The sequence below is a fragment of the Oryctolagus cuniculus genome, chromosome X (assembly GCF_051225735.1).
Source record: "Oryctolagus cuniculus isolate XC-2025 breed Fujian yellow rabbit chromosome X, ASM5122573v1, whole genome shotgun sequence".
NCBI lineage: Eukaryota > Metazoa > Chordata > Mammalia > Lagomorpha > Leporidae > Oryctolagus > Oryctolagus cuniculus.
In genome coordinates this window covers 117,932,695-117,941,804 of record NC_142888.1, presented here as the reverse complement: position 1 = coordinate 117,941,804, position 9,110 = coordinate 117,932,695, and the positions used below count along the sequence as shown (strand labels likewise).

Below are 9,110 nucleotides of genomic sequence, written 5' to 3'. Positions count from 1 at the left end.
GAAGTATCCTACTCCAAGTTGACAGATTCACTATGCCAAGTCTTGGCCCCTCCCACCTCCCTTCTCTATTATAATGATTAGGTCAGTTAATTGGCTGTTTAAGAATATCCCAGCATTTTTAGTAACTGGCAATTAGGGTCAGACCCTGAGGTATAGAGGATCCTTTCAGATTGGTGGTGTCACTTGAGTTATAAAGATTAATAAAGTCAGCCAGCACCGTGGCTCAATAGGCTAATCCTCCACCTTGCGGCGCTGGCACACCGGGTTCTAGTCCTGGTCAGGGCGCCGGATTCTGTCCCGGTTGCCCCTCTTCCAGGCCAGCTCTCTGCTGTGGCCCGGGAGGGCAGTGGAGGATGGCCCAAGTGCTTGGGCCCTGCACCCCATGGGAGACCAGGAGAAGTACCTGGCTCCTGGCTTCGGATCAGCGCAATGCGCCGGCCACAGCGCGCCGGCCGCGGCGGCCATTGGAGGGTGAACCAACGGCAAAGGAAGACCTTTCTCTCTGTCTCTCTCTCTCTCACTGTCCACTCTGCCTGTCAAAAAAAAATTTAATAAAGTCAAGTGAGTTTTTAGGTCTGCCTTCTTATATGACTATGATAGTAGCATCTATAGCTCTAATGTATCAGTTGCTTTCAAACCAAGCTGCATTCATTCAAGAGTAGCAATCATAGTCTCCAAACAGGAAAAAGCAAAAGTACAAAGTACATATAAGTACATATGGGAATATCATATCATCACAAGCCCTACAGGTGTTCCTATCTGCTATGATAACAATTCTTATATTTTATTCACAACACTATTATTTTTTATCTAGATCCATTCCAATAGAGACTCAAGTTCCCTATTTAAAAGGCCCATAGGAGTATGATGTATGACATACCCAAATCCCCTTTGGCCTAGTTAAATCTTCTCACAGTCGTCTCTCACCATAACTTTTGTCAGACAAGCTAGCATTTAGGAAGATCCATTACAAAAGGTATCCAGTTATGGGCAAGGCAAATTCTCCCTTACAGCCCTAAAACAGTTTGTGCTATTTCTTACGATAAGAAATAATGGTATAATAGGGGCCCACACTGTGGTGTAGCCGGTAAAGCTGCTGTCTACAGTGCCAGTTTCCCATATGGGTGCCGGTTCGAGTCCCGGCTGCTGCACTTCCGATCCAGCTCTCTGCTATGGCCTGGGAAAGCAGTAAAAGATGACCCAAGTTCTTGGGCCCCGGTATTCACGTGAGAGACCTGGAAGAGGCTCCTGGCTTCGGATTGGCCCAGCTCCGGCCATTGCAGCCATTTGGGGAGTGAACCAGCAGATGGAAGACCTTTCTCTCTCTGTCTCTCTCTCTCTCTGTCTCTGTCTCTCTCTCTCTGTGTGTATCTCTCTCCTCTCTCTCTCTGCATCTGCCTCTCTGTAACTCTGCCTTTCAAATAAATAAATTGATCTTTAAAAAAAGAAAATGGTATGCTTGTATGAAAATTATGACACACTTAGGCAGAACTGGGTATATCAATTACAACTTGGACAAGCTGCTACAGAATAGGATATATTAACTCTACATGTGGTATTGGGAGGGTGGCAGAAAAATTCTGCAGACAGTATACAGTATAAAATAAGAGTTAAACCCATAAACTTTGGATCAGGTTTGTCCCAAGTCAAAATCCTGGCTCTACCACATACTTAATGTGTGACCTTATGCAAGTTTCTCAGCTTATGTGAGCCTTGGTTTGTGTATCTGTAGAATGAGAACAATAGCAGAACCCATAACATCGACATCGGATCTCCCTTTCAACTCAAAAGTTGGTTTTTCCTTTCCCTTCAATGCTCAATTGTTAAACCTCTTCCTTAAAACACACACACAAACAGAAACACAGAATGTTAGAATTGGGTGGTCTATCTCCAAGTTTTATGCTCTTATAGATGAGGTCATTGGTGCCCATAGAAGGTAAGTGATTTCAGTTAAATGATCAAATTCATTTTCCCCCAATCTCTCTACAGTCAGTATCAAGTTGCATTTAAAGTAGAACAATGGACTGCTCTCAACCCAACATTTGCCTCTTTGGCTTCTTTGCAGACTGACATGCCTTCTAAGAGTTCAAGGCAAATGCCACTTCATGAGTTCTGATTTGCTGTTTGCATGGGGCATTCCAATGCAAATTGAGTGTCTTGGTCATAACATCTTGGTCTTGTTCTTCTCTCAGATTTGCATTACTAATATATGCAAGTGCTGTATAGTTCAAGGGCATCTGGGGGGTAAAACTACATAGGAAATGTTGCCCTTTCACGGTTCTATTCTCTCAATAGCAATTTAGTTACTATGGCAAGTTTCTCCAAAGTAGCATTTTTACTCCAACTGTGAACCTGAAGGATTGTTAGTCACATAACCAACAAATAAATAGTGGGGATCATGTGTGGAAGCAAAGAACAAGTAGAATTTAGAATAAGAAGAAAGTGATTGCTTTGTACAACTCTACCCTTGTTTTACGTCTAAGGAAAGAGAAATCCAGAGAAGACAGTACAGAGTGAGTTGGTGCCAGAACAAGGTTGAGAACCCAGGTCTCTGATTCCTAGTCTAGGGTTCCTTCCCCTACCCAAATTGGTGCATAAATTTATTTTACGTGAAATTCCTTTGTCACTAAATAAATGGCTTGAGGTAGAGGTGAATCATATTATCCATGGGTATATTACTGGGACTTAGTTCTAACTTAAATTCACAGTCCCTCTGTGTAAACATGTTGCTTCCTTTTAGTGGGCAGAAAAAATGTATAATTTCAGTTAAAACTGTTCCAGAACTTTTGAGTGTGGGAAATGGATGTTGCCAGGAAAGGTTAATAATAGGTCAAAATGGGACTGAATCCCTATGTGAGCTAGAACAGAAACTCCCTAGAAATATTTACTCAGCACTCTACCTGTTATTATTTGATAATGCTTGATTGTATTCAATTAAGAATAAGGCTCTTTTTAGGTAACCATACTGCATTTAGAAAAATTCAACTATAAAGGAGTTTCATGGTATATTTCTTCTAATTTTCTTAATTATCTGTTGGTCTTTGTCAATAAAAACACTACTGTTTGGAACTAAATGAATGACATTTCTTGCTATGTTATAGGTCAATGGTTAATAGCCAAACTTTCATTTCTCTCCCATTAAAGTTGCTTGTTTGCCTTATCTGGATGTATATTAAATGGCAATAAAATACAGAACATATAAGGTTGTGACCCATGGCAGCAGGTTTTGCTGTTTCAAGGGATTTTTGTTGTTGCTAATTGGTTGGATTGTATGTCAGATCTGATCTTTCCATACAATTTTTAAGGCTAGTGATTCTACAGAAGACAATTGAAAAGAGAACTGGAAGAGGTTTTACCAAAAGAAACCAGAAATAAAATTTCCTAATGGAAGAGTGATAGTTTTTACTTTTATGGTTCAGAAAATAAAATGCATTCCATCCAGTGAAATTTGTTGAGTATGAAAAAGAGTGTTTTACAATTATTCTTAGGGGTTTAAATTTTAACTGAAAAGTGATCCCTGTTAGGAATTTGGAAAACATTATCCTGAGTGAAATAAGCCAATCCCAAAGGGACAAATACCACTTGTTCTCCCTGATAGGTGACAACTAACCGAGCACCAAAAAGGAAACCTGTTAAAGTGAAATGAACACTATGAGAAACGGTGACTTGATCAGCCCTCACCCTGACTGTTGATGAGCAACTTAATATGTTATCCCTCTTAGTATTTTTTTTGTTTGTTCTACTTAATACTTTTGGTTGAATACTGTAATCAGTACACAATTATTCTTAAGTGCTGAAACTTTACTGAAAAGTAATCGCTGTTAAATATAAGAGTGGGAATAAGAGAGGGAAGAGATGGGCAATTTGGGACATGCTCAAGCTGACTTACCTCAAACGGTAGAGTTAGAAACATACCAGGGGATTCCAATTCAATCCCATCGAGGTGGCATGTACCAATGCCATCTCACTAGTCCCAGTGATCAATTTCTTTTCACAATTGATCATAATGATAGGACTAAGAACCAAAGGGATCACATAAACAAGAATAGTGTCTGCAAATACTAGCTGATAGAATAAAAAAAGGGAGAGAACGATTCAACATGGGAAGTGAGATACACAGCAGACCCATAGAATGGCAGATGTCCTAAACAGCACTCTGGCCTCAGAAGCAGCCCTTAAGGCACGCGGATCTGGCTGAAAAGCCCAAGGGAGTATTTCAGGCATGGAAAGCCAAGACACTCTGGGGAAAAAAAAAAACCTAAATGAAAGATCTCCGTGAGTGAGATCCCAGTGGAAAGAACGGGCCATCAAAGAAGGAGGTACCTTTCTCTGAAGGGAGGAGAGAACTTCCACTTTGACCATGGCCTTGTCTAAATATGATCAGAGTTGGTGAACTCAGGGGGCTTCCATAGCCTTGGCAGCTCATGACAAGAGCCTAGGGTGATTACTGATGCCATAAACAAGAGTGTTAATTTGTTAAGTCAACAACAGGAGTCACTGTGCACTTACTCCTCATGTAGGATCTCTGTCCTTAGTGTGCTGTACATTGAGATTTAATGCTATAACTAGTACTCAAACAGTATTTTTCATTTTATGTTTCTGTGTGGGAGCAAACTGTTGAAATCTTTACTTAATGTATGCTAAACTGATCTTCTGTATATAAAGAGAATTGAAAATGAATCTTGATGTGAATGGAAGGGGAGAGGGAGTGGGAAAGGGTAGGGTTGCGGGTGGGAGGGACGTTATGGGGGGGAAGCCATTGTAATCCATAAGCTGTACTTTGGAAATTTATATTCATTAAATAAAAGTTAAAAAAAATGAAAAAAAAAAGAAAAAGAGTGTTTTACCAGGAAAACAAAAGAAGAAAAAACTACTTGATTTGAAATTGTGCACTGATTTTAGAGGTTTCAGGTTAGAACACATTTATAGAATACGGACTAATGTGAAGAAATTATTCTTGCCAACCTCAAGTAAAGACCGGCCCTGCAGAACTATGTATACACTACTTCATCTAATAAATGTCCTCTTTAGTCCTTGGTATAAAGTTGATGTTTTGTAAATGAAATTACATAGTTTCATTCCAGGGTAACTCAGTGTTGAAAAATATATGCAAAATATTCTCGGGTGATCAGTGAATTTAAAACATTTTAAGAGCTATTTCTTTTTTTTTTACTTAAAATATTTTAATTTCTCAAAAAATTTAAAATTTAAATACTTTCATTGTACAGTACTTGATATTACATTCCAACAAATTGGAAGGTAAAATAAACCTCTTAAATCAATTTGTTTCCTAAGATAATAATATACAAACTCCTGCCCTCTCCTTCTCACAGAAGGATGCAAAATGCAGCAACTCTCAAAGTGGAATATTTAAATTAATACAATATAAGATGTTGGGACAAAAGGAGTTTTAAAAAATAAGTTTCAGCTGATAATACCCACAACTACCAGTATATTTACAGTAGAGAAAAATTTAAAGCAAAACAAATTCAATCTGATCAAAACCCACAATTAACTGAAGTTTTCATTTTATTCCATTGTGAATAAAATAGCAGTCACTGTTTTAGCCAACAGACCAGTGGAATTATCAGAATGATCTGCCTAATCTGTGCAGTACAAGAACAGTTTTCTGTTGAAAGGAGGTAAGGTTTCCAAACTCAGTTCATCTATGTTAAAAACTGCTCCAGCTGATGTCTTGACAGTCTAGTTTTCTGCATATGTGTTCTCTATGCTGTCATCATATAGCCATTTATGGGTATAATCTTTGGAACACTCTTTAGTTTCAAAAAGGCGTTTAAAGTCTTGAGGATACATGTCAGTTATTTTCACTTTTTCATTTTTTCTTGTTTGCATCAATATATCCATTGCATCAACTGGACTCAATGACCTTAAATGTTCTATTAGGCTTGCATTGCGCTTCCAAAAACAGTGCTTTACCATATGAAAAAATACATCATAGTTAATAGGAGTTAAGTTTTCTGTGAATAAATTTTGACGAGGAGTCATTCGAATAAAATACAAGTTTTGTTGCATTCGTTCTAATGAATCCTTATGCTTTGGCTTTTTCAGCTGCCCATTTTGGGTATATACATCAAATGATGACCAAGGCTCCACATGCAGCACCTTAATCTCACAAGCTACTTGCCAGAGCACACTTAATACTTGATACAAGTTCGGATTTCTTGGATTTGCCATTAGTTTCTGGTATTCTTTTTCACTAATGAACATATTTAGTTCTACTCGTCCATGCCTATATATAGAAGTGCAGGAATATAGGTCATATAAAAGTTTCCATAGTGCCTTTCTCTCATTTTTAATTGGGAAGATTCCAATTATTTTTAAGGGAATACCTGCTGACCAAGGAAGTGCCTTTATTCCCAAATTCTGAAAAAGCACATGTGAAATCATAATGGTTGGTTTTACTAGTCCACACTTTCTAGGGTCCAATTTAAAGAAGTCACAGTAGACCACTTCCAGTTTTCCATCCAGATTATTTCCTAAGGACTCCAAATGCGGAATGAAATTTCTGTCACTTTCAAGAGCGACCACTTTGGCACCAGTTTCAAGTAATGCCTGAGTCAGCACTCCAGGACCTGGATTGCACTCTAAGAAGAGAGAGCGAGGGTCTTTTTTGACTCCCCCACAGGATCTGCACCAAGGTCTCAGCCAATCCCCGACTGCTTACATAACACTTAGGGTCCAAGTGGTGCTTGCATACCCACGGAGGCGATTCCCCGAAGTCAGGATAGGGCAACAGCTGCGGGGATGAATCAGACAAGCCACGGCGAGGCGGGTCTCCACGCGTCTTTGCTCGGGTCCTCAAAATGCAAAAGCGACCCGCGCCCGCCAGGTTTAAGAGTGCCAACCGCAAAGGAAGTCCCGCCGCTGGGACCCACATCGTCACCTCCAAGGTGCCCCCTCACATGACCCAGGGTCGCTATTTCGGTGAACCCCATGAAGGGCATCCCACATGCAACATCTCCGCACTGCAGACCAGGCCTGGCCTAAGAGCTATTTCAATTTTGATCCTATATGATATGTTGGGGATAAACCTTTGACTAACTGATTTGAAAACACTGATCTTTGAAGGCCCAGTTCAGTTAGATCTTCCATTGCCAGATCCTGAATCCCATCAGTTAGAATTATTCTGTACCCCAATTATATATGGTGTGCCTCCAGCATGGCACTCATTTGCATTTCTTTTTATTTGTTGTTAAACTTATTTTCTTTATTTGAAAGGCAGAGAGATATAAAAAGACAGAGTGAGATGTTCCATCCCCTAGTCTACTTTCCATGAGCCCATAATAGCCAGGGCTGGGCCATGCCAAAGCCAGAAGAAGGGAATGCAATATAGGTCTCTCACATGGATAACAGGGATGCAAGTACTTGACTCATTATTTGTTGCCTTCCACCGTGTGCATTAGTAGAAAGCAGAAATCAGGAAGCAGAGCTAGGACTTGAACTCAGGCACTTTGATATGGGATGTGGGCATCCACTAAAGTGGCAGCTTAACTGCTGTACCAAATGTCTCCACTGCATACAGTTTATCTTAGAGTTATTGTGTGCATGTATAAACGTATGTGTTTGTATTGACTCTTTCAAAAGAGTATAGGATCCTTGAAGGCAGGAATCATGTCTTGGTCATTTTTATATGTTCTGCATATCATCTATCACATTATATAATAGTTGCCCAATAAACCTATTACTGTTAAAGGGAATGAAATACATACATCTATTTAAGGGAGACAGTATTTCCTTTCTTCTGTGGGTGGAAACTATATACTTCAAGCTGTAGGAAGTCCTCCTCCTTATTGAATCCATGGAGTAAGAGCTGACATATTTTTTTAAAAATGGAAGGGGCTGGCATTGTGCTATACTGGGTAAAGCTACTGCCTGCAGGGTAGAATGCCCTATGGGTGGCATTCAACTCCTGGCTGCTCCACTGCTTATCCAGCTTCCTGATGATGCACCTGAGAAGGCAGTGGAGGATGGCCCAAGTCCTTGGGCACCTGCACCCACATGGAAGAAACAGAAGAAGCTCCTGGCTCCTAGCTTTAGTCTAGCCCAGCCCTGGCTATTGAGGCCATTTGGGGAGGGAACCAGAAGATGGAAGATATCTCTCTTTATCTCTCTCTCTCTCTTTCTCTCTCAAATAAACATAATAAATTTTTTCAAAAATGGAAGTTAGTCCTCAGCATAAGAAACATAATCATGGCCGGCGCCGCAGCTCACTAGGCTAATCCTCCCCCTGTGGCGCCGGCACACTGGGTTCTAGTCCTGGTTGGGGTACCGGATTCTGTCCCAGTCACTCCTCTTCCTGTCCAGCTCTCTGCTGTGGCTTGGGAGTGCAGTAGAGGACGGCCCAAGTGCTTGGGCCCTGCACCCCATGGGAGACCAGAAGAAGCACCTGGCTCCTGGCTTCGGATCAGCGCGGTGTGCCGGCCGCAGCATGCCGGCTGCAGCGGCCATTGGAGGGTGAACCAACAGTAAAGGAAGACCTTTCTCTCTGTCTCTCTCTCTCACTGTCCACTCTGCCTGTCAAAAAAAAAAAAAAGAAAAGAAAAAAAAAAGAAAAAAGAAACATAATCACTGTTCTTGAAGCAAAGTGTATTTGAGATAACTCACTGTAATAACTCACTGTAATTGAGTTATCTCAGTCCTCCATCCCAACTGGAGGTTGTGTGTATCTAGGAGAATGTTGTCCCAATATGGCACTAACCACATGTGTTTATTGGACACATGAATTGTACCAGACTGGGTTGAGATATACTGTAAAGAGAAAACATACTGGGGCCAGTGCTGTGGCATAGAAGGTTAAATCTTGGCCTGTAGTGCCAGCATCCCATATGGGTGCAGGTTCAGGTCTCGGCTGCTCCACTCCCTATCCAGCTCCCTGCTAATCTGCCTGGGAAAGTGTCGCTCCCCCTCTTCGTGGAGGAACGACACTAAACCCTGCCTAGGCTTCATATCCGAGTCACGGCACCATTATGTCGCTCCCCCTCTTCGTGGAGGAACGACACTAAACCCTGCCTAGGCTTCATATCCGAGTCACGGCACCATTATGTCGCTCCCCCTCTTCATGGAGGAACGACACTAAACCCTGCCTAGCC

At 41.1% G+C, this 9,110-nt stretch overlaps 1 pseudogene; it reads right to left on the bottom strand.

The window, feature by feature from the left end:
- Positions 1–5,445: 5,445 nt before the first annotated feature.
- Positions 5,446–6,898, bottom strand: LOC100348096 (dimethyladenosine transferase 2, mitochondrial pseudogene; annotated as a pseudogene).
- Between the last annotated feature and the right edge of the window lie 2,212 nt (positions 6,899–9,110).